The sequence below is a fragment of the Lissotriton helveticus genome, chromosome 7, assembly GCF_964261635.1.
Source record: "Lissotriton helveticus chromosome 7, aLisHel1.1, whole genome shotgun sequence".
In the NCBI taxonomy this organism is placed as follows: domain Eukaryota; kingdom Metazoa; phylum Chordata; class Amphibia; order Caudata; family Salamandridae; genus Lissotriton; species Lissotriton helveticus.
In genome coordinates this window covers 460,574,829-460,600,803 of record NC_136068.1, presented here as the reverse complement: position 1 = coordinate 460,600,803, position 25,975 = coordinate 460,574,829, and the positions used below count along the sequence as shown (strand labels likewise).

At 46.1% G+C, this 25,975-nt stretch overlaps 1 pseudogene across 1 annotated transcript in view; it reads left to right on the top strand.

Moving 5' to 3' along the window:
* The first annotated feature begins 365 nt into the window (after nucleotides 1–365).
* The window catches only part of LOC144768612 (uncharacterized), a 46,845-nt pseudogene continuing 21,235 nt past the window's right edge, over nucleotides 366–25,975 (top strand). Inside the window, exon 1 of the transcript XR_013598587.1 lies at nucleotides 366–644. The product of XR_013598587.1 is annotated as an uncharacterized LOC144768612 (transcript). The remainder of the gene's footprint in view (nucleotides 645–25,975) is intronic.

Here is a 25,975-nt window from a genome sequence, read left to right as displayed (position 1 = left end):
TCTCTCGTTTCTCTTTTTGCAATCTGCTGAGCTGGGAATCCAGAAGGGTTGAGCTGGGCCCCCTTCCTTCCTCCGTCAGGCCCTTAAGGTGTGGTGCCTGCCTCCTCTCTGCCATTTCAGGGCCTTTGCAACATTGTGTAACCTCGGCTGCAACAGAACAGCAAGGCCCTTCGCAGCTACGGGGACAAAGAAGCACTACGAAAACGAGGGAAAACGGCCGAATCCCACAGAACTGCTGTCTTAAATATTGGCGAAAACGGCGGAAGAGAAATCGTAACCGAAGGGAACGGACACGGCCCTGAAAACAACGAAGGACCCACGGAGAGGAAAAAAACAATTTTTGTTTCTTCAACTCCGACCGTTGTACCTGGATTCAAGAAGAGCAGATTACGTTTTCTTCTGGGTGGTTTCGAGAGGATTTTTTTTTCACGAAAATTTCCTATTTTTTAAGAACTGTATTTTTTCTACTGGTTTTCTTTGTGATTTTATTTTTAATTTGAGGGGCAAAACATTATGCAAAAAGAGAATATAGCCCGTGATGAAAACAGAAATCCCAAGGATATCCTACCGAACAGAAAGGACAAGCTTAGTTTCTGGGGACCTGGAAATGAACCAGATCAACAGCAGACTTGGCAACAAATCAGGTGAGAAAAATACAATTCTAGCTGTAGAACAGTTTGCGCTGCGAAACCAAGATCCTTTATTTAAATAAAATAAACATCCGATCTAGGGGTCTCAAGTGTTATTTTATTTGGAATGTTCTTTTTCCATTGGGCGGTTGTCGGGGCCGCATACGTTTCACCTTGGGCGAATGGTTATTTCCTGGTATACCTCTTGAGTGCGGGGCGCATAACCCCTGAAGTGTGATTCAAATTGTGCTCACCAGGTATACACATATATTTGATTTCTCGAGGTTATGAAGGTTTTTGGTAGTTCAAGGATAAAACTGGTTTCCTTTCGACTTGGGTGGGGTGTTTTGATTAACGAAATATTATCCCCGTTCGTTGCCCTATAATGAATCTCGGTTTTATGTTGGCGGGCGATTGTGGTACCAGGCAAAGGCTGGTGACGAGGCTTCTTTATTGGGGTGGGGGGGAGTAAATGAGACGTACATGTCCTTGCTGCTCCCGAGTGAGGAGTGGACGCAAGCCCTAGTGGCATGAGGGAGCACGCCGTCTGCTGATGAAAAGAAAAAGAATCGTAGTGCGGGGCAGTCGTTCGATATCGAAGTCTTGCAAAAGTGCGTGTAAACGATGTATCGGGTACAGTCGACCCCCGCCCCGAAAACGTCAGGTTTGCACGCTCCGCGGTCAGTGGGGGGCGATAGCAGATGATGAATGTGTCTGAGCGCCCCCACGTTTCGGGGGGGGTCAAGAGTCCCAGTGAGTGCTCGCAGCCTAACCACATGGGGAGCTGCAGCCATTTCCTGCTCGCAGTAGTGAAGCCTTGCCGGCTGGGCCCCGAGTACCGAAATGGCTGCAGGGAGCAGAAAGGGAAGCATGTGACTTATCGGCAACGCCGAAGTGGCGAGTGCGGCGGGTGTGTTAGATAGTTAGCTCACTGGGCATGGGGATTTCATGTTTTACATCGGACTAGAAGTTAGTAGGATGGGCCGGTGGGATTGTTATCTTCGTTGTAGGTACACAACTGTTAATAGTATAACGAGAAGAACCCCCCACCCCAACTCCAATTTGTTTGGAGGCGTAAGAGACGCGAGGGTCTTGCATCTGTAGTCTAGCGTTCTGACCTTGGAGAGAAGAGTGGGGTATAAAGGGCATCGTTGTAAACTAGCAATCCTAACCACTAGTGCCTTCCTAAGTGGATACGAGGATAAGAGCCGGGACACCCTGGGGACTCGTGCAGGGTAACGATCCTCCTTAACATGAGGCTACCATGAGTGCGGTCCAGAAAAGGGCAGAATTCCTCTTCTCGTGTCCTCACACCTTCCCTGTTGTCAGGGTCGCCTCTCCCCGTGGCCCAGACATCCAGTCTCACGAAACCATTTTAGAATACGAAAGTGGGAGATTAAAATATATGTATAATCGGGAGAATGTATTTCCAACATTGACTTCTATTGAAACGGAGACCATTTCAGGCGGGAAACAGCCAAGATGATGGTATTTTGGCTTAAACAGGGAGTCTCCCGCCCCAGTCGATCATTATTTGTATAGCGTTAGTCATCCAGGCGTTGGGTTGCAGGGCTCATTCGAAAAGCCAGATATTGAGTCTTATTCTAATGTCTGATACTGAGGGTGGAGATCCGTGGTGGGGGGGAAGGAAGGCTATCCCAGGATTGGCGGCCAGGTAGGAAAAGGAGCAGACTCCAGTGTGGCTTTGAGGATGCGTAGTGTGTGCTAGGGCGGAGAGCAAGGTGTTTTGGGGAGTTGGTAGGTGTTCATGCAGTGGTTGATGTATGATGGTCCCAGGTCATGGAGGGCTTAGTAGATGTCCGTATCTTGAATTGGCATCTTTTCTGGATGTAGAGCCAGTGGAAGTTCTTAATGTAGTGTGGGTCCATTTAGGCAGGATGAGTGTGGCCCATGAGTTATGTATCTTCTATAATCTTATGAGCTCTGGATGGTTTATGTGTACAGTGCATTGCTGTAGTCCAGCTGTCTGGTGACTAGGGCTTGAGCAATGGTTTCCCTGTGTGTACGGGGAACCATTTGAACATTTTTCGGCGTATGCAGAGTGTGGAATCAGGTGGAGGAGACATAGTTTGTCGATTCGTTGTGAGCTTGCTGTCTAGGATGATGGTGAGGTTGCAGGCGTGTTCGCTAAGTGTGTGTCTGGGCCCAAGTTCTGCCAGCCAGCCAGTGTCATTTATAAGAGGTGTTGCCAAAGATCAGCATTTCGGTCTCGTCAGTGTTTAGCTTAAGACAGTAGGTGTTCATCCAGTTGGCGTCAGGTCTATGGGCTTGTAGGAGTCTCTACCTTCCTGGCCAAAGCGGGCAGTCTCGGAACACTCCCCTCAGTTTGCTTGCAATCATGGCTACCTTCCCTCCTATGTGTGCATTCTGGTCTTCTCGCCTCCCTCTTTCTTCAGGTGTGTAGTCTAGGCTAACTTCCCCAGTCCATAGCTACTGAATTTCCCTTGTGCATCATTCCAGATATGCAGTGTGAACTGTCACTCTGTCCCTAAGGCTCTCAGTTTGTTGCACTTTCAAGGAGAACAGTCTGAGCTACCAGACACAACCATGATCCCCAGGTATGCCGTCTGGGCAAAGCCACCCTGTTCCTTGCCTGCCTGACCAACCCCGCAAAGTTACTGGACCCCGCCTAGAAAAGCCTCACCCCCACACTGTTCCTGGCCAGCCCCTGTTTCCAAACTGCTGTTTATGCAGCCCTTTTCTCAAGCCCCATTTCAGCTGTCTGGGCGACATTCACCTTATTTCCAAATGGGGTGGGGTCGCACACTACTCGCACACCGGCGGTGTCGCCCTTAAGGACTCTGGTCAATGTAGTAAAGTGTTCGCGATGCATCATCTTTCGATCTTCTGCTATCTTCGCTGTCTTCGCCATCCCTGGACACGTGTTTCGGGGTATCACCCCTCGTCAGCAGGGATAGGCCGTGTACTGGGGTTGCCGATGGCTGCCACCTTATTTCCAGCCCGATACTTGGACACCTCCTGCTGTTTCTTGCTTGCTGTCAGGGAAGACTTTACTATCTGTTTCTTGCTCACTGTCTTGGCATCTTTTACCACCCCATTTCCTGCCTGCTGTCTGGGCAGCCATTCCTGCCGGTTCCTGCCCACATCCCCAACCCCTCTGTTCCCAGCCTTCTGGCTGGGCAACCTCTCCCTGGCATACCCAAACCCCTTCCCTGTTCCCACCCTGCTATCTAGGCAGCATTTCTCCACGACCTTCCCCACCAACCATCCCTGTTTCCCAGCCTGCTGTCTGGGCATTCTTGGTACAAAAGGGGGTGGTGATGGACGGAGCATCTGAACCAAACACTCGCACCCAGTCACCAGATTTGGGTTTAATCCATCACCGTTCTTTAGCCCACTCTGCCACCCCAGTTCAGACATGGCCATATGCAAATCAGTCTGACTCTGTGCCTCATGGGAACAGTCCAGCCCGAACTGCCATGCCATGCCTTCCCTGGACCAAGCTTCCTAGGACCGTTTCTGGCATTCAAGCCGTCTTCAGCCAGGCTTGTTTGAATCCAGTGGCAAAGGGAGCAAGGGTCTCGTGTCTGAGCATACCCTGCCAACTTATGGCAAACAAAGAGGTACAAAAGGGGTTGGTGGTGGACGGAGCATCTGAACCAATCAAACACTCTCACCCAGTCGACTGATCTGGGTTTAATCCATCACCGTTCTAGGTGAATGTATGACATTGGTCTGCATTATGTCCACCAACTGTTGTTTTTGCGACTGGGCATTCTTATCAGATTCAACCTCCTGTTCTCTTCTTGGCAACGCCCCACCCCCAAGAAAAGCTTTTCTTGCCAACCTTTCTCCCCCCCCCCGCCCCCCAAGGTTTTCAGCTTGCAGTGTGGGCAACTTTTGCCCTGATTTCATGCCTGCCATTTGAGCAAACCAGCCCTGTTTCCGACCCACTGTTTTTGCACCCTTTTTCTCTAGCCCCATTCTCGGCCTGCTGTCTGGCGACATTCAGCCTCTGTTCCATCCTGCCATTTGGACCCCCACCTGTTCCCGGCCTGCCATCAGGGCAATAAACTGTTCTCAGGCTGGCATCTTGGCAACCTTTTCCCTCAAGTTCTTAGCTTGCCATCTTGGGAACCTTTACATCTCATTGTCAAAGCCAGCTGTCTAGGTGGCCTGTAGCACCCAGATTCTTGCTCGGTGGTCTGTAGTCTCTAGATTGTAGGCTGCCAGTTTATTCACCCCAGTCTCATCCACTGTCATCTAATCCCCTTCAGGGATGCAGTCTCTCTTAGTCTGTCTTTCGTTGTCTCGAGGAGAACAATCTGGACAACCTAAACATCATCTCCAGGCCTGCCATCTTGGCAGGCTTTCCTCCGTTGTCTGGATGCTACCTGAGCTATAGTCTCCTTTACAGGCAGACTTTCTTGGCTACCTGCTTATCCCAGTCATGGAGTATAGGCTTGTTCGGGACTGCTGCTGTTTCCTTTTGCGGGACTGCTGATCCGGGCTGCTGTACCTTCTTAGGCATAGCGTGCAGCTTTGGTTGTTGATTCACTGCTGTAATCAAAATGCCCGTGCTTCCTGCTCTGGGCTCCAATGGGCCTTTAATTTGATGTGCCCCCTCCTAGACCTACTTTCTTGGGTGCTATGTCAATCCCCAGACCTGTGGTGTGAGGTGAGCTGTCTTCCATTTTACAGAGTTACAGGGGTGTGGAATTGAGTAAAAGATCTACTTGTCCATGGGGCAGGTTGCTTCATAAATCTACTTGTCCTGTAACAAAATCCACTTGTTCTTTGGTGCTATGTAGTGCAGCAACAAATTATGGCAGGAATCTCATTATATAAGAGCTCTGATATAGCCTCTTTGGTTATGCCAGGGCCATACCATAGTAGTGTTTGAATATTTGCAATCCCCTTATGTAGCCACGTTTCCACAGGTCTGAATACTGGGGCTGAAGGTAGTGGTAAGCAATAGTTCCAGGGTTAGAATGACCTTTTGAGTCTGTGCAAACCGACTAACTTGCATGTTATAAGGGTTTTCAACAACTTTTCTCTAATCTTACCCATAATGAGAGAGGATGGAAATGTATTCCCGACAATAGACCTAACCCCCCTTCTTCCAGAGTGGTGTTTGGAGGGGGGGGGGGGGTGATTGGAGGGAAAGTGAGCTTGCAAACACTCAGATTTTCGCATGAGTAAATCTACACATCCATATTGGCTCATGCTGAAATACAATTCACAAAAAATGTCTATATATTGCGGGAGTGGCGCAATGCACCCTAAGAAAGTTTGTGCATGAGTTGTATAACCCATTTCACTCTCAACCGGTTTTATGAGGTACTTACCGTCCCAACTTGTACAAGACCGCTGTAAAGGTGAATGCATTTCCTCACAAATATCTTTTTTGAAAGACGTTCCGGAGAGTGGAGGAGGCGAAGTCATACCTGAGCGGAGAGCTGTGGAATAAGCGGTGCCAGCTGGACATTTCTGCCTGAGGGGGCCCACTGGTCAAGAGACGCTGAGCCTTCCCATTGCTGTCCGTGCCCCGGAGCCCCCGGGTGACGTGCTACCGACCACCGCCACAGACGCCAGTGATAGGGGACCCCCAGCATTCTCAGGGGCCCGAACTGGGCGCGAGGTACCGTGCCGCAACGTGGAATGCACAGCTCCGGCCAAGAGTGGCTGCGGGGGAGGTGCCACCGCCGAGCGAAGGCCAACCTCGCCAAGGAGATACAGCGGACACCGGGCTGTCCTTGGCCGAACGGTGAGAGCGCTCCATGGTCTGGAGAAGTTGGGGGGGGCTGCACAGAGTGATGTGCCGCCTGGTTGTTACTGTGTGAGGGGAGCGGCCGCTTTTGCCCTGCTCTACCCACTACACCACTACTCCTGCCAGTGCCGTGAGGGGAATGCTCTCTTCTTTACCTGCCACTGCTGCAACCTAGCCACGAGGGGGCCGGCAGAGGACTACAGGCCCCGGAATCATCTAAGCTCGCACCCCCTCTGATATTGTTGCTAAGAGGTGCTTGGACAAAAGGTTCTGTTGTCGCGCGTAATTTTCTTTGTCATGAGGCTATGCACTAAACACAGGGATGGCCAACTGCAAGTAGGTGGGGGTGTCGCGGGGACTTTGGACGCCTTCCTTACACGAGCAGTCAGTATTAACCCATGAGATTCTGCGCACAGAAAATAGACTTTCCCTGGACACTATAGCTGCACAGAAGAGATCTGCAATGGGCCAACTAAGTAGGGCAAAATCCCCACGTAGTTGTTCCTCCCCCCCCCCCCCCCCCCCACGAAACCCTGTCTCCGTCTGGCAATAAGGCGGGTACGTCTTGCCTTGGGAAATTGAGGTGGAGGGAGGGGGGGGTTGTGTACAGACTGCTTCAGGGGGTATGCAAAACTGTGTAACTGCTCATGGTATGGAGCTGCGGGAGCCCAATGTGAATGATATATTGAACCAAGAAACTGTTATCTCGCCCCAGCCATCTATCACAAAACTAGTAGCCTCTCCTATAACGCTAGAGGCTCAGTCTGTATCTGTTGATGGGTATGGAGAAGTCATAACGAGGTCCAAAAGGAGCCAAAATGTTATCCCGGCAAAGGTTGGTGAGGCACAGTCCTCCACTTGTAAACCGCTTCCTAGGTGCCAGGGGGAGTAGTACTTCGCAAAAGCCCAACTCTAAGTTAAAATCCAAGCCCAGAGCAAAGAAGTACACCGCTAAGACACTTCCATATGAAACCATGGTGACGGACAATAACCAAGGGTCAACAGAGCCCACGATCTGTTTGAGATTAGTTTCCAACTAACAGACTGGGGAATGTGAGTTGTTAATCTCTGTATTGCTTGACCCAATTCGTAATAACCTACGTTTGATAGAGGATAAATTATCCAGGCATGAGGATCTGATAAGTTCACCTGCTAGTGATGTTAATGTGGTGGTGACATCTCCCCCAGAAGATGTAACAGATAATAACAACTTCCTACCAATATTGCTAAGACTTGATCAACTAGAATCTACTGTGGCATGTATGTGCACATTGGTTGGGAGACACGATTATATGCTGGGGGGGTAAAATCTAAAGATTCAGTCGGGGGTTCGGCTCGTAGTGGGCACTCTGTGGTTGCACCACATATAGTATAGAAGCGATACACCCTCCGGCTGGTCGCTCAGCGGGTGGCCTCCTGAAATGGGTCAAAAATTCACTGCTCTATAAAGTAAAGGCCTTGATTCTTGGTTGTCCCAAGCTACTTGGTTTAGAACTGTCTCTAGGTAAGGAGTCCGAATTTTTTTTGCACACACACTTGCACAGCCCACATAGACCTCAGGGCCAATAACATCATTGGCCAACTACCTTGATTCGACCGCAGGAAATCACCGGTTGATTGTCGCCGGAGAGCTTAATACAACTTTTGAACCAGTGAATTACATACAGGATCTCATCCTTGAGGGGGACGTGGCTAGGGATTGCAAAACTTCAGATTCCACCCATTAAGAAAACGACAAGGGTGGGGCAACAAGTACTATCGTTTACTATTGCCTATGGTGTTCGAGCCTGTAATGGCAGAACAGACTCTGATAGAGTAGCAGGTCATACTTTTAAGAGGGGGGCATCGAAAACACAAATTGACTATATCCTTGTTGACCTAGATCTGTGGTCAGTAGTTAAAGATATGGCCATTATTTCTAGGGAAGATAGTGATCGTAACACTAGAATCTACTGTGGCATCTATGCACATTAGTTGGGGACACGATTTTATGTTCGGGGGGGGTAAAATCTAAAGATTCAGTCAGGGGTTCAGCTCGTAGTCGGCACTCTGAATCAAGAGAGAGGCCATCAATTAACCTTAACGCTGAACCGTTCAGCTTAGTGAGGAATGGTGTAATTAGAAGCTATGCTAGGGTAGCCATGCAGAAGAACGGTAGGCCTGAATGTTCTAGCCATTTGGCCAACAAGGATCCGCCCCATGTGCTAGCAGGCAAGGTCCCTTTTCCACAGACATTAATGTTACTAATGGGAACAATGGGCACAAAAAGGGCATGAATGAGCAAGCATCCACACTTTTTTTTCCCCATTAGAAAAGTCTCTAATACCCGAGATGGTATGGGGACGTTACATCTTCCTCCAGAGTGCGGCCCTTATGTAGCCATCCTCATGAATGTTCCTCCCTTGAGTAATGTGCAACTTGAATCTGAGTCGCAGTTGATAAACAAAGTTTGTTATTGGCACTCCCAGAACACAAATTTTCTAAAGTCGGATTACGAGGACATTTTATTTGTGAGGCGAGTTAACTGGGTGGGCCCTCTCTCAAGTCACACTATGGCGATTGCATTGTTATGAACTGTAGATCTCCACACATTACAGGTCGATTGCTGGGGTGGGGGACTTTTTCTACTTATCAGAGGTCGGATCAAGCAACAACTATTTTACCGCTAGGTTTCTTTTATAGACACTGTGATACTAGAGGGAGGCACTTTGACGCTACCGAAATGGATATCGTAATGCCCCATGCATCCACTGAGGTACCACCCCAGGAATTGAGTAATGGGTATTGTCCCTTGAGCTGCTTAGATTCCCAGGATTGACTTGATAGAGTCCCCCCTCTCTGTTAGTCACAAGGGGTTGGATCCACTCTAGACCATGCTGTTATCTCTGGTACTATTTCAGCACCACACATTCATGGTAACTTAGGTTCTTGCGACCAAGTTACTAATACTGTGCTCCTTCCCTCTTATTTTGATCCTGAGGGGCCAAAAATGTTAGTAGACCACCCACAGGAAAATGTTTCTGGTTACCGCGATTTAATGTTTTCATCTTGGAATGTAGCGGGTCTAAACACGTAGATAATTGACCCAGACTGGGGTAAATTTATTGATGCTTTTGATTTCTGTTTACTACAGGAAACCTGGGCAGTAGGGTGTATCCATAGGGTTGGTTTCACCACATATAGTATAGAAGAGATACACCCTCCAGTTGGTCGCTCAGCGGGTGGCCTCCTGAAATGGGTAAAAAAATTCACTGATCTATAAAGTAATGGCCCTGCATCTTGGTTGTCCCAAGCTACTTGGTTAAGAACTGTCCCTAGGTAAGGGGGCCGAAAAAATTATACTTTCAAAATATATATATATATATATATATATATATATACATGCTATTTTTTTAATGGAAAATGCATATGATTGTTTTATAGTATTAAATTATGTTTAATTGTTTTATACTGCTGCACCTTTTAATGGTATATTGATTTTGTATTGTATTTTAAGATGTGAATGATATTTTTGATCGTTCGAAAAAAGAAAAAAATTCTAGCACTACTATTTCTTGTCCTACTTCTGTAAATTCTCGGGAGTTCACAAAAGACGTATAGCTGTACTTTATGCAAGGGCATATATCAAGGGTGTCATTTTAGGACTTTCTTTAATAATTGTGCCCCTAATTTGGTCAGGCATTGACCATGACCGTTTGCGTTGATTCAAATTCTGTCTCTCTCTCTCTATCTGCTGGCTTCACTGTCAGTGACACCATTCTGCTCTTCCACAAGTAGCATATCGGCACTCAAAGTAGTTTTGTTCTTTGCCAGTAAATACTGTGGCAGTGTGTGCTTTTTGAGACAAAAACAATTTTTGCTTTGGCCAATGTTTGTTATAATGGTGATGGCCCGGCAGCTCTCACACAATACGGTTTTACAAAAACCATGCCAAAGAAGTCACACATTGACAAAACAAACAAGCTGACCAATAACAGACCTACTGGCTTTGCCAATGATTCATTGTTTATTTTTGTTTCCCAGAATCTTAATGAAACTGGTTACACTGATTTTGCCTTTATGAATTTTTTAGGGATGTACTAGCATGCATCAACACATGTTAATAAATAATGCAAAGAAATGGTACCTGAAATGTTACAGTAGTTTAGCTAAATGTTTTTTTTCCTGCTATCATTTTTTTTATCAACAATTCATTATGAAAGCAAAGAATCGTCATTTTTTTATCAACAATTCATTATGAAAGCAAAGAATCGTCAATCATTCTTTCAAGCTTCTGCAAATATTTGCATCAAATCAGAGCGCATTCTGGGAGCATTATACATAGCCTCATATTGCTTAACTTTTTAAAGAGGTGTACACATTTTTATACTGGAATCGCTGTTAAAACATTTACTTGGAGCGCTTACCCTAATAATAAAGGCTTTCAAATAATGAACAAATAAGACAAGTTTGAACAGCATTAACATATGGACAAAAATATTACCTTAACTGCAGACAGTGCCCTTCCCTGGTCCACAATATGGTACTGGTATGTGTGTGCTGCAGGGGGTAGGGCTTACTTGTCCCAAGGACAAATACACATGAATACTTGTTGCACTTGACCCCAAACAATGACCTGGACGTCGGGCTATCTGAATCCCACATCCCTGGAGTTATATCTACTAATCCTCCCCTACTTCTATCTCTGGCACGCCAGGCTGCTCGCTCGCCATCCTATCTCTGGCACGCCAGGCTGCTTGCCCCTCTACTCTTTCGCTTTTCCAGCATGCAGGGCTGCTTGGCCTCCCAGTCTCTGGAATGCTGGGCTACTCATCCTCCCTGTCAAGGAGTTTTTCTTGCTCAGCTGCCCTCCATCCTCCTTCCCCACCCCCATCATGGTTTACTGTGCTGCTTCCAACCCTGGCCGTCTTGGCTGCATGCTCTCCCGCCCCCAACACTGGGCTTGTGGCCCACTTGTGTCCCAGGTCATCAGTCTGGCCCCCTAACCATGCCTGGCAGTATGGGCTGTTCTATCTTTTTTGAACTGGTAGGCTGGATTGGTATTCTCAACCTGCCTCGCTTTCTTCTCCACCACTCAGGACTGTGAATGTTTCCAGCAGTCTTATCCTCCCCACGCTTTCCTCCTCCTTGGGACCTTGTCTTTTCTGCTTCTTCCTATTCCTGTCTAGACTGCTTGAAACCTCCTTTTCCCAGGCCTGCAGTCTTATTTTTATATAGCCTCTTTCGATATGTTCTGTTTTCTTTCTGCTCCAATATCTTCTTTTTTAGCCTTCAAGTGGGGGTAGACCATATTCCTTTCCCACCTGTTTTCAAGTCTGAAGTCTAACCTGCCCATCTCATTTTTGGCCCAAGTCATACAGTCTCGGTTGAACCACTTCCTGGCTTTCTGTTTAAGGTGTGCCTTTTTTGCACCACAAGTCTGTTTTCCTTCATGCCTTTTTTTCGTGGGCATGCAATTGGGGTGCTTGTGACTAACTCCTTTCCCAGGGCTTCTAACTGCCTTGGTTTTTTTTACACATCCCTCTATTGTTCCCAGCCAGGAGCATGAAAGCATTACAATTGTCCTTCCAATGCTCCCTTTGAAGCACTGCGTTTTCCTTCATTCAGCACTCGGTGTGAAAGCATATATACTCTAGCTGTCTCACTTTTTTTTACTGGTTTATTTGAAATTTATATAGCACTGGAACGACCCAGAGAAAACGGAGCGCTTTAACATCGATAGGGAATACGTTTAAACAAGTACATGGCAAGAGGTAAATAGGGATCACATGAGGTCATATACATAAATATGAGCATAGCGTAATAAAGTAGACCCAGTGAGAGCACAGTAATAGAAATCAACAAAGTAATAGGGTGCTGTGCAAGAGGATAGACCTCGAGAAAGCATGGCAAAGATTCCGACTGGAATTGGCCCAGAGAATTGGGTCTTTGAGAGGCATAAGTAATTGCATGATCCTGCTGAAGTAATTGAGTAATTTGTGTGCTGCTCTTTCATCTACTGTGCCATGTGTTTTGCCCTCTTGTCTGTGCGTCTCCCTCATAACCCTTTGTGGTGTGTATGTACTCTTGTGCTTCTCCACCGGCGTTGCTTTCACTCGTGTGCCTTCACCTCCACCTTCCTCTCTAGCCCATGTGCTTCTCTTTCTCACTTACTTATGCTGCCCCGACCCCCCCCCCCCCCGCCTCCCCCCAAAAAATACTGTTGCTTCTCTGGGTGTATTCATACGTATTGTCATAGCACCTTTTTTTTGTTTGCACTCTTCAGCCATGCTGCACACAATTATCGATGCCCTACATCGCTAAAAACGATTGACAAAGCCTATAGATTGCGAAATGACACTTTGCGAGTGCTTGTTTGCCATTGGTCGGTGGGAGGAACATCCATACACCTATACTGTACACCCAACAGTAACCAGAGAGAAAGCATCCAAACAGTGTAGATATATCAAATGGGTAGGTATCCGTAAACTTACTGCAGCACCTTGTGCTAGGAACAACAAATGCAATACTAGACAGCATCCTGCACGTCTGTCCATTTGAACCGCGATGTTTCGTTCAGCTTTGCGTCAAAAAGTTCGTAATTGTAGATCATACACAGCTGTGCACACTCGCTGGAGTTGTACTTTGAAGTGCAAGGGGTATAATACATCTGGTGCTAGAAGTCACTACGGGACATTCAACTAGGTATCTACCAACATAATACATTAACTAGAGCATTGTGCACACAAACCTCAGATATTCCGTATATGTGGTGATTAAAGTTGACGAAGGTACTAACCATTATAACAAATATCGCCCTCTGGCAGAACATGTTAATCAGATGCACACATAATGATAGCTGTCACATACAGATCTTAGCCCAATATGCTACTTTTGCCATTTGCTGTACTATTTTCATCAGCCGCTGCTACTATTTGAAGCTACGTGTTAGTTTTTTTACACTGACCAAATCTAAACAACTCCTCCCGCAGGTTTGTGCTTTTTCTTCTCCATTTGGTCTTTTTATTTTATTTTTTGTCTGTATTCTTTTCCAATTTCTTGTCCTGGGTCTGTAGTGCAGAGGCCTAGCCACACTGGGCTTAACTTGTATCACCTGAATACTGACACCGTGCTCCTTTAAAGCTGGTGTCTTAATGTTGAATTTGGGACCTACCCAGGAGGGCGGTGGGGGGGGGGGGGGAAACACGACCACAGACAAGTGATAGTGTGACAAAGGCAACTTTATTGGAAGCAGGTGCATCCTAAATAAACAAACCTGGCCTGTGCCGAACAAAACTACCCCCTCACTAAATAAGAACTACCTGATCCCCACCCCTCCCCTAAATGATTGTCCCCATTTCACATAAAATAACACCCACAGCATACCACCTGACCCATGCCTCGTTACCAAATTGGACCTTCCTTGAACTCAGTGATCCCCCCCCCATTTTCATAACAAGCCCAGGCCTCCTACCCTTTCCCCCCCCTTTTAACTAGGAAAAGCGCCATCATCCTGAATTGCACCGCAGCACCTGTTCCAGCGACACGATAGCCATCAACATCTGCCAACTTTGATTCACCATACCCCCAAGAAAACTCCTCCTAAGGAAAGGCGATCCCCGCCCCCAGTAATCCACCTTGTGCATAATGCAAATAAAGACCGGCCATACAGGGGAAAAAACGGAAGCCCCTCGGGACAAACCCCCCACCCCCGCGAGATGTAGGGATGGTGGGTGGCAAACAACTCGCGACCAGGGAGCCCTTCCGACTGCTGGGTCACTACCACTAAAATGGTGGCTAGTGACTCAACATGGACGTACTGAAGCCCAACCAGCCCAAAGCAAGCCCAGTGACAGCCCAAACCGCCCAAGGTAGCCCAACCAGCCCAAAAGTCCCAGGATCCCCCGTGGTCTCCTAGCTTCTCTTCCCCCCCCCCCCCCCCCCCCCCTCTCCTGGCCCCAGAGCCCCCGGGGGTGGCAGGCCTCCCAATGGTTGGCCGCCCCAATCTCCCTGGCCGTATACACTTAGACTGCTCTCGACAAATGCACTCCTGGTGCCCTTTACCCTGGAAAAACTCAAAACAATTTCTATAACATGACATGCTACAAAGCAGTACGTCCATTAACAAAGCTATGTGCGGTAGACCATATAGATCATTTGGTAGTACAATGTTGCTGTACAGTATCTGCATATTCTTTATAGCATATTTCCGGTGGATCGAAGTCTCTTCGGTCTATGTTCGTATCATTCAGGGACATTGTGCGGCATATGATTCTTCACCCCCCTGCACTCATATCTATATTGTAATATTTGAGCCAGGAACCCCACAGTTTGTGGAACTTCCTGGGGCACCCACTTGCCTTATACGTAACGTTCTTGGCAGCCACATAGAGGTCCATTACCGATTTTCCATTCACTAAGGGTCGGTGGCTCTGGGGCTACCCAGCGTCGTGCCACGTCTCGTTTTGCTACCACCATAACCAAGTTATTAAAAGGGCGTTTACTCCTAGGCAAGTCTACATCTGTGGGTATCCTCAATAGGGCAAATTTAGAGTCCATTGGTAGGTTGACTCCCAGTACCTTTTTAGTTCCTCCACTATTGTTCCAATTTGACTTCTAGGCATGACTTATTGTGTGTATAAATGACCCTGCTGCGTCTCCACATCCTCTTTGGAGTTCTTTCCATTGAATACGTCGCAGGATGTATTTAATTGCTAACTCTTTTGGGTGCATCAGGGCCGCCTCCCAGTTTATGGAGTCTAGTTCACCCACTACTTCTTCACAGGTTGCTTTGTTTCGTCAGAGTATCAGGACGTTGTTTATTATAGTCTTGTATGTTTACTCTATAGCTTCCTCAGCGATTTTATGGTGGAGGAGCCTCTCTTCTAGTGGGGCATACTCCTAGAGGTCCCTACTAACTTTTCCATCTGCCAGGCATGTTGCGGGTATTTAAAATATTGGGTGTTATGTAGACGGTATTCCCGCTGTAGGGATCTAAAGGGAAGCAGTTTACCCTCCTCAGTAAGGTCTCCCATTTTGGAGACTCCAATAATGTCCCACTTCCTAAAGCCCTTCAACTCTCAATTCTTTTCAGTGTGTTCTTACCCACAGGGGCGTCTCCTGTGACAATCTCTTGTCCCATTTCATTAACCTTTCCATTCTGTGATGGTCACCTGAGTTGCGGTCAACAAGTTAAGTGATCCTTTGCCCTGTATATCTAGTGTAGGCACAAGTGAACCTTAAATAAGTCGTCTCTAGCACATAGGTTGGGTGATGTCCAGGCTAGTATCCCCAAACCATGACCACAATTAGGTGTGCTACCCAATAGTAGGCCCGGGTGTTGGAGAGGGAAATACCCCCAACCCCCCGTCCCCCGTATATTGGTTTCCCTGCAGTGTCCTCAGTGCCACTCTAGGATGTCTCAAATTCCACAATAACGTTTGGGTTTCACTGTCAGTCCTAGTAAACTCATCTTCTCGCATCTTATGGTAGGTATTTTCATAGATGTATTGGAACTTCAGGAGTTACATCTTGTATATAGCCGCTCGTCCCAATATAGTCAATGGCAGTGTTCTCCATTCTTATACATCCTCATAGAAATCTTGAATTACCCATTGACTATTGTGATCTAAACTAGTTTCAATGTTGGAGTCACCTAGATACACAAATATTTAAATCCCCGCCTTTCACTATGCTGGACAGCCCTGTTCTTTAAGGGGATGACCTGTGGGGTAGAGACTGGACTTGTCGCAGTTAATTTGGTATCCTGCATGTGTCCAATATCTGGAATATGTCGGGGAGTGACAGTCCATCTGGATAGATGGAGAAGGATATCATCTGCATATAGCGATACTAGTTACTCACTTTTAGTCTTCCTCTAGGATTCTGTTTACCACCTCGCTTGAGTGAATCCAGACTATAATTGCCAGGGGCTCTGATAGAAGGGGAACTCCTGTCTCGTGTCCCTTTCTATGGGAAATTCTGCAGACATCTCTTCTCCTATTTTGGATTATCTCAAGCCAGGTGTATAGTCGGCCAAGATTAAACCTGGTTGCCCTTTTTGGCATAAAGCCTAATTGATCCAGTTTTATTAATTCACAGATTGCTGTTAGCCAATATGGTGGATAGTATTATGGTCTTTGTGCTAAGGAGGGATATCGGACGGAAAGAGCTACATTACATTGCTAGCCTACCTGGTTTTTGAATCCCTAAAATAGTGGCACTTCAGGGATCCAATTGGAGAGTTCTCATTTCTTTAGCTTCACAAAACATCTGAAGTGAGTGTGGACCAAGGATTACGGCATTCTTTTTTTAAAAATTCCACCGGTATTCCATTAGGGAGTGGGGTCTTTCCAGTCTGACTGACCAATGTCTGTTAAAACTTCTGATAATCCCACCTCTCTCTCTGCATTTCATCGCATGACAACGTTTGGACCATTACCATCTCCAGGTATTTCTCTACCTGGATAGCATCTGCTAAGCTCCTTATAGAAGGCTGTAGGAAGGAGGATATCTGACTATATGGTTATCCCAACTTTTAGCCTAGTGTTTTGCTGGTTTTCGACTTAGTTGGCCTGGGATCCTGCTGTTCAGGGCCCCAGGCTATCTGCTCTCCCTATAAAATGGACTCAATGTACTTTAGGTACATACCTGATTGGGTATTGGGTCACCTCTGTGAGCCCCTGTATAGTGTACCATAGGTACCCAGGGCGTAGGTGCATCCAAGGCCTACCAGGGGCTGCAGCATGTATTATGACACCACAGGCTGATCACTCAGCTTGGGTATGGTAGTGTAATCACCCCGTACTTAGATATAGTATACCTATATCTACCCATATATATAGACACATATGCACCTATAAGTCACTCCTATGGTAGGCCTCGACAATCCTGGAGAGAGAGTGCTTGGTTTTATGTGAGAGGGTGCCCTAGCATGAGCTGAGCCCCTCTGCAGCTTTCGGAACCATCTCCTTATAGCTGTTCTATGATATAGCCGTACCATATACTCTTAAGTGCATTATAATCCTCGCGGTTAATTCTAACTTTGATTTGGCTTTATCAAAACATGTTGTGTAAGGTGTCAAACACTTTTGAATACTACCCCCTGCCAATTCTGGCGGCAGGGGTAGCATTCCACCCTTCTAGAGGGAAAAGACATGTGTTACTGCTTTACCCGGTTAAAGTCCAACAGAGCCCCAGCATCACAAAATGGATGCTGCTGCAACAGACACAAGTCTGACCTCCTGCTCCTGGACGAAACTCCGGCAGGGGAAGCCTCAACAATAGGTTTCCTGTCCAGGGAGGTGTTAACCTCCCCAGACAGGTTGATGTGTATTGGGACAGGGAGGGCTGCATCAGCAGATGCTTTTTGAGACACTGCCTGGGGCACACAAGGTGCTCCATGCATAGCCCAGTTCAAACCAGTTGCTGGGGCACTCCAGCCCCGCTCTGGCGCAAAACTGGACAAAGGGAAAGGGGTGTAACTACCCCCTTCCCAGGTCCACCCATAGGAGGGACCTAGCAGGTAATCCAGCCCATTTTCTTAGTATAAAGATAGGAGCTGTGTCCCCAGGATTTTAGATTATCCTGGAACGAAACTTTGATACAGAACACTTGGACCTTCGACTTTCTATTCTGACTAGAAGACTGAAGACCTCTTCCTTGTGGTCAAGGAGTGACCACCCTGTGCAAATAGGCACCACCAGTAACTTGCCGGTCTGCTTTGTCGACGCTCCCGCCGGAACCCGAAGACTCAGCGACACAGGAACTGGACTCTCAAACTTCTCTGACTCCGACCCACATCCACAGCAAAGCTGAGACCCATGGCGGACACGAGAGACGTGGGACCAGACACCCTGGACATCCTGCATTTTGCTAATGGCTTGACTACTGAGGTACCCTCTCAGTTATGCATTGGGGTACGAGAAGCCCCAGACCCGAACGCCATTTGCACCGAAGCTCAGCTCTCCACACTCCACGAGTGCCGCGTGGGGCCTGCTCTTGTATTTCAGCTCAATGCGTCTTCCCGGTTGCTAGCCCGCTGGCTAGTGAGCCCCCTGAAGACCAACCTTTGAAACCAAACTGCTTTCCTGGTTGCTCCAGGCTTGCTCCAGCTTCCCAGCAAAGGTGAAGCTCCTCAGACCTTGCTGGTCTGCTCCAAAGCCAATTTTCACTTCCTGCGCGGATTGCGTTTGCCAAGGCTTGTTGGGTCCAGTCCGGATACCGACACCGCAGTCAACTAGATCCTTCGCGGTACAGCTCGAATCCAGCTCCTGGTCGTCGTCTGGCTAGTGACCCGGACTCTGTCCCCTCTGCTTTCAGGTTCTTCACATCTTCGATCCACCCTTGGATCCACCCGGACACTCTTCCTCTGGCCGCCTGCAGCACTTCTTTGCAGATCTCCATTGAAAGCATTGACGAAACCAGACACCAAAAGGCACCTATGCACCCGGCTTCCCTGGGTGAGGTAACGAGTACTCCGGTGCTCCCGTGGGTCTTGACTCTCGAAGTGTCCTAGTTAACAGGGTTTTACCGTAGTCCATCCGGAAGTGTCCTTAAACAGTAACTTTGTAACTTCTTCGTTCTCCATTATAAGTTAATGGTAACTCTTGACTGTGTTTAGACACCGCACGTGTCTCCCGTGGTTCTCCTACTTCCTAACCTTTGGTTGTTTAGTGTAGCCCCAGCGATTCCCTAGGCCTATTCACTATTTCTGAAGTGGTTCTTATACCTCTTACTTAGTATATGGTTTGTGAGGCCCCTTTCGCATAACTGTATTTGTGCAACTTATCGTATGCTAATTGAGTAAGAGGGGTTGTGTTAGAAATAAATACATATATATTTGATATATAACTTGTGTGGTGTCCTTTCATTTGGTATTCAAGGGATTATAATTGGTAAAACAGCTTGCTTCACATGCTCTCTGAAGTCTTAGCCTATGACTGCTGGTCCATGCTACCACTAGGATCGCTAGTCTATAAGGTTGACTTTGCAACCACCATCAATAAGGGTTGTTTAGACTGGTGCAAGGTGTCCACTAGACTGGTGCAAGGTGCCCACTAGAATAGTGGACATCATATGCCAGGCTAACTTCTCACAAAGGCTGCATAGTATCTTGCAATGTCTGTTGGGATGTCTCAGGGTGTGGTAAAGGATTCCCCATCTTTTACGATCTCAGTAGTCCATCAGCTGCCCTCCTACACTACCAGACCCAATAGCCACCCCTTTTATCCCCAGTGTCGTATAGACAATGTTTGGACAGGATCATAGTCGTGGTTTCTTGCTGTGCCAGTGACTGGTATTCTCTACATACTCTCACAATGTTACGCAGGATAGTTTGGTCCGAATGAGTCTCTATTCCCATTTGGGGTTGTTCCTGTTCCTCCATTACATGTACCACTTTTTTCTTTTCATGAGCAATGATATTTTGCATACATGCCAACATTTTAGGATAGGGACTTGGGAGATTAAAAGTAAGAAATCGGGATAATTAAAATTCCCCATTTACTTCTATTGTAGAAAATGCAATTTCAGGCGGGAGACATCTAAAACCAAGCCATTTTTGGTTTAAAAAATCGTTAGTCTCCCGCCTGAATAATGTCTATTGGCATGTATGATTTTGTGCCCAGTCTCGGAGTACTGTCTTATAAGCCTCCCAGAGGACCATAGAAGATAATACAGAATCCTTATTCTCAATGAAGTAAAGTTCTGTGTCCCCTCTAATTTCCTTGGCTCCCTCAGTGTTACTGAGCTCCAAAGCATTTAATCTCAGTCATCGCCCTTATAATCTTCTGCGTCCCAAACATCAGCCAGAGTGGGAAATGGTCGGACAGACCCTGGCCAGGTACTCTGGTGCAAAAATGTAATCCAAACTGGAAAACACCATGTTGGCTCCAGATTAGTACGAGTATTTAGGATTAGGGCTCCCGGTTTTTTTTTTTGGTTTTTTTTTTTTTTAAACATTTTCGTGTTTTTTGGCCATCTTATTGGTACACTTCCAGATTTATTTTGTGTTTTGAGAATAAATGGAAAAGTAAAATGGTATATTTCCGCATTTTATATAACGTATAACATGCATATCTACTTTGATACCTGCCACATTTTAGCAAATTTAGCAGCCAAATACATCAAAACACTAAATCCACAGGTAAATATTAGCATTACATATAAATGTTTACTAACATATACCTTTATTTAATGAAATATGTTTTTGATTTCTTTTAACTCTCCATGATTTCTATCTGCAAAACTGTTGGCCTAGAATTCATTAAGGAAAGCATGGAAAGTCACTTAAAAGCATAACTTTCTGTATTTCTCTACTTTTACAAATAAATATAGGGGGAAACAACCATTACAACGCAACTTTTACAACGCACTACCATTACAACGAAACTTTTACAACGCAAAAACCATTACAACGCATGTATTTACAACGCATGTTTTTACAACGCAGGTACCTTTACAACGCATACCATTACAACGTAAGTATATAATTATATTTTAAATTTTATGTTTGGGTTTTTTAAGGGGTATTTTTAGGGTTCAGGGTCAGTTTTCAGTTTTTCGGTAAAGGGGCATTTTTAGGGTTCAGGGTCAGTTTTCAGTTTTTGGGTAAAGGGGCATTTTTAGGGTTCAGGGTCAGTTTTCAGTTTTTGGGTAAAGGGGCATTTTTAGGGTTCAGGGTCAGTTTTCAGTTTTTGGGTAAAGGGGTATTTTTAGGGTTCAGGGTCAGTTTTCAGTTTTTGGGTAAAGGGGTATTTTTAGGGTTCAGGGTCAGTTTTCAGTTTTTGGGTAAAGGGGCATTTTTAGGGTTCAGGGTCAGTTTTTAGTTTTTGGGTAAAGGGGTATTTTTAGGGTTCAGGGTCAGTTTTCAGTTTTTGGGTAAAGGGGTATTTTTAGGGTTCAGGGTCAGTTTTCAGTTTTTGGGTTAAGGGGTATTTTTAGGGTTCAGGGTCAGTTTTGGGTTTTTGGGGTACAGGGGTATTTTTAGGGTTCAGGGTCAGTTTTGGGTTTTTGGGGTACAGGGGTATAAGGTAAAAATAAAAAAAAATTAAATTTAAATTAAATCAATTAAATTAAATTAAATTATATTTTCAATTATTTTAAATTAAAAAAATATATATATATACTTACCAATACTTACGTTGTAATGGTATGCGTTGTAAAGGTACCTGCGTTGTAAAAACATGTGTTGTAAATACATGCGTTGTAAAAGTATGAGTTGTAACGTCATACATCCAAATATAGGCAGGAAATACAATGTTTTTTGCCTGTATTTATCAGTAAAAACAGAAAACCGAGAGCCTTACTTATGATCAATGGGGTGGTGTCTATGCCACAGGTCTGAGAGGCCCATAAAAGCCGCAAAGTTTGCCAGGATTATCTTTCTGTGGTCCCTTTACCAGGCTGGTGCGATCTAAGTTTGGGTCGACTACATCATTAAAGTCTCACCCAACAAGATTACTGCCACCGCTTCTAATGTCACCTATGAAGTCAGGGATGGGGGTAATAAAAATCTTTTTGACCCTCAAAACCCCTTCACTGCCACACATGTCCCACTGGAATCGGCCCATGCTTTCCATGTGGGGGGGTCGTCTACCTTTGGGTAGCCCAAACCACAGGATTCCGTTGTGACACACGCTTGGGCACCCCCCTCCCTAGGAAATTGCAGCGAGTGCCAGGATTTTTTTTTATTTTTTTTATTTTTTTATTTAAAGGGCCATCACTAGACTAGGGGAAGCACCCAGGGGCGGTTTGGAAGTTAAGGTCCTATGGGCACGTTATGTGATAAAATAGGAGGAGAACTGTTCCATTGGAATGGAGGCTTGCAGCCATTTTGTCAGAAAGGCACCAATATTAGAGCCCTCCAGAGAGCTTAAAGTGGAGTTTGTTCCTTCTGGCATGGTTTTCTGCATCATCCTCCCTCCAGCTGCCGACTTTAACCCCACTCCAAGTTCTGAGACTCCCGTACATAGACCATAGGTTGTCTCTTCAACATCTGAAATCCTTGCCTCCTTCGTGGTCACCCTCAATACATTCCGCAGATTTTGTCATAGGAGAAACTCCTTAAACCAGACCGCACCAATGTGTTCCTTAAGTGCCTCCCACGAGGATTGTATTGCTAATAGAAGTGCTGCGCTGTCCGGTATGGATGGGATGTTCTGCTCTGCCGCCATCAGGGGTCTACTACTTTTACATATTAGTCCAGTTTGCCCTGTCTTTGAGGTTTGTGATCCTTCTCTTCAGCCATTTTGTGTCGCACTGCAGACCCCACTTGAGGAATCTGGTGTCACTTTTGATTCCATTGATGACTGCCTTTCACATCAACCTTGTGTATGATAGCCGCCTCTCTGCTTGCTCTATGTACAGTGTTTCCCAAACTGTGGTCCGCGGACCCCCAGGGGTCCGTGACACATTCCCAGGGGGTCCGCAGGCAACAGTTTTAAAAGCAAAAGCACAGAAAAGTTTCTTGTATAAATAGCAGCTTTCCAGCAGCAATAAAAGTGTCAAGATAAAGCTAGTGATTAATGTACCTGCTGGAGCGTGAGGAGAGTTTTGTTTAGTGGCAGCTTTGACTTAACTATTGTAGCACAGAGGGTTAATGTGCCTACTGCAAAGAACGTGTAACATGCATTTTAAAACGCAGCATTTTATGTGCATAGGTTCGTGGTTACTGCTTTTGTCACAGAGATTCTTTTGTTACTGTGCACTTCATAAGTGACAATCGTAATGTAGCAGAGGGACCTATAAACTGTCATCAAAGAGCAGCTTGCAAACTGCATGGTACCAGTTAGTAACTTTTGTTTTTTCCCGGTTATTAATTATCCTGATGCTGCTTAAAAGATTTATTTGGGTGGAAATACATTTTTAATGTTAAAGTCAGTGCTAGCCAATGTGATATGTTCTGAATCCTGAGTTTGTGCTTTTCCAGACCAAACACTCTTTAAACATTTCATATACACACTGTTTTACATGTAAGATTCAATGTCTCTATATGTGTGTGATGTAAAGACATCCTACAATGGTATGAGAGATGCTATAAAACAAATGAAATACATGTGACAGAGGGGCTATTACTTCAATATAAAATACTAAGGGCCAGATGTACGATCCGCTTTTATATGCGTGAACGGGTTCGTGAACACGCTTTCACTCGCAAAAAAGTATTGGGCCATGTACATTGCCTATTTCGCGAATCGCAATTTGTTTGCGACTCGCTAAATAGGCTTTGCAACTTGCTATTTGGAAGGGGCATTCCCTTCTAAATAGCGAGTCTTAAAACCATGTACAAATGTTTTGTGGTCGCAAACCCCTCGCAATTACCACTTACTTCAAACTTAAACACACTGTTGTACATTTCATTTAGCGACTCGCAATTTGCCACTTGCAATGTGTCGCCAATTGCGAGGCGCTAAATGAAATGGTCGTACATCTGGCCCCAAAATCCTTCGGGGCAGATTTACAAGCCCTTTGCTCCTCTTTTACGCCACCGTTGCGTCACTTTTGTGATGCAGCGGCGATGCAAAAGATGCGCCATGGTGCAGGGTATTTACAACGTGACACATCTGAGAGATGCGCCACGTTGTAAAGCCCTGTGCCAGAAGGAGGCGTTCCGGCGCAGGAACGCCTCCTGAAAGTGGCTGAGTGAAATCTACAAGATTTCACTCAGTCACTTTGGGGCCCATGCTGCGTCAAAACCCTGCGCCTGCTTGAAGCAGGCGTGAGGATTGACGCAGCTTTAACAAGATTCGGCCCCTCAGAGCATTGCTGGAGGTGTGTCGCGCTTGCGACGCAACTCCAGCAAAGCGCCACCTTTACGGCACAGATGCGTCATGCATCTGTGCTTTTTTGCCCCATGAGGCGCAGCATTGTAAATGCGGCGCATCAATGATGGCGGAGGCATGGCGCACAATAAGTGGCGCATCCCAGCTGATATGCATGGATGCGTCAGTTATTGTAAATCTGCCCATAAATACTTTGAGTATTTGTTTTGTGTGCACACGTGTGTATTTTTTTCGAATTACTGTTTTCATATTTGAAATTTAACTCATACAAATTGCTTGGGGGTCCCCGGCTTCCAGTGGTGACTCAATGGGGGTCCTCAGGAGTCAAAAGTTTGGGAACCACTGCTCTATGACATCCATTGCTAGCTTGGGGGGGGGGGGGGGGTGTCAGGAAACGGCAGGGAATCATTCATGCCTCCCAGTTCCACTCCCACCCTGCTCCTCCGGCAAGTCCAAGGGCACCAGAGGCTGGTAGGACTGTAGTCTCTCAAGCCTCTCGTGGACCCGACCGTCCAGATATACAAATATTTTATAACCTTAATTTCTTAAAATAAATAAAAATCTCACTGAATGTATTACACCACAGCATAATCTGCGGACCAAGATCTAGTTTACTGTCAAATTTGGTGTAAGCCCGTTCAGCAGGTTTTAATTTAGAAAGCAGTCTACGGAAAATGCATGGGGATTTTGCATTTTGGATCCCATCCTCTCCTTCCTCCCTTATTTACAGACCCTTGCTTGACGGATCACCCTGAAACTTGATGCACATACTAGTAAAAAAAAGCACTTTTTTGGAACGTTTCGTAGTTCTTCATCTAACGTCCACACTATTATCCCAAGAAACGCTTTTACTTAGCAAATGCTGACCTAACTAGAACCCCACTTGATTATATTTCATCGTGCATCTGAAAATGAGCCGACATCCGAACCAGACACAAGCTCTGTTTCATTGAGATTTTTATTTCATGTCCATCAATCGAACAGCTAAGGAATCGATGATAGTCCTCTGGGCCAGGTTTCAGCTTCGTGAGGTGCTTGTTGTGTGACTCGCTAATAATCTGGCCACACACGCAGCTGTCACTGCGTAGTTATAGTTGGGACCTAATTACTATAGAAGAGCATTTTTTCATTTGTTAACTTTGGCGCGGTTTGACGAATCTTAACAATCGCACACAAATAAGAGACCACTCTTATTGCCGGAGGGATTTTTTCTTCATCTGCCACCTTGCTCCTGTTAGAGTAAAGACTGATTGGCTGACAGAAACACTAAGTGAAATAATACATCAGCCGTTACAGGACCAATGGGATTTGTCCTCTGTCCTGAGTTTTGCGTATTTTTTTTTCTACTATCAATGGGAGCAGGGTAGCGGTACTGTGCCCCCCTTGAGGAGCAGGGTAGCGGTACTGTGCCCCCCTTGACCTTACAGAGGCAGAGGGGTCCTAGAGGCCCTAGCCATGCGCAGCTTATCACCTGATCTACTACTACAGTCATAACCTGTTCAGTGATGGCAACTGAACGGACCTCACGAGTTATAGTTACTTTAGGGTGCTAGTTACTTGAAAGAACTAGAACTGGTGAATTTCAATGCTTTGGTTGTAACTAGAAGAACACTTTTTTTCAGTTATTTTCATGTGGGGCGCCAGTGTAGCCCCATGAACGACCCAGCCAGGAACCACCTGCCTGCTAGGTGTGAGCCACCAACTCTAGAGAGGGTAGAGGGGGCTGTTGCCGGTTGAAGTAATTTATTCACCCAGTGTCACTTGTTCTTCTGCACCACGCACAAGCTCTCACCTCACTCCTCCAAGAGGGAAATAGGATCTGCCCAGCTTAC